This window comes from Bison bison, unplaced genomic scaffold, assembly GCF_000754665.1.
Source record: "Bison bison bison isolate TAMUID 2011002044 unplaced genomic scaffold, Bison_UMD1.0 scf7180017864282, whole genome shotgun sequence".
Taxonomy (NCBI): Eukaryota; Metazoa; Chordata; class Mammalia; order Artiodactyla; family Bovidae; genus Bison; species Bison bison.
Genome location: NW_011494854.1, coordinates 594,517 through 594,847, shown reverse-complemented (window position 1 = coordinate 594,847; position 331 = coordinate 594,517).

Below are 331 nucleotides of genomic sequence, written 5' to 3'. Positions count from 1 at the left end.
TGCTTGTGTTTACTGTACTGTACAAACTGTGCTCTTGATGGAAGAAATCCTGGTATGTATGCCAGGTCCATGCTGCAGCCTATCATCACACAGTACAATAAAAACAAAAGAAAAAACTTCTCCAATGCTTTCTTCCCTTGTATGTTACTTTGCTTTGAGAGGAGGCTCTGCTATTTGTCTTTATGTCTCTGTTTCCTAGCAGTTCTGGTATAATTCTGTTGTAATTTCCAACTTACACGTTTTCTTTTGAAAGAGATTATGGGCTGTGGGGCCGCCGCCTCCGGGCGCCCGCGCTGGCGGCTGCCTGCGGAGGGAAACCAGTTCTGTGTCC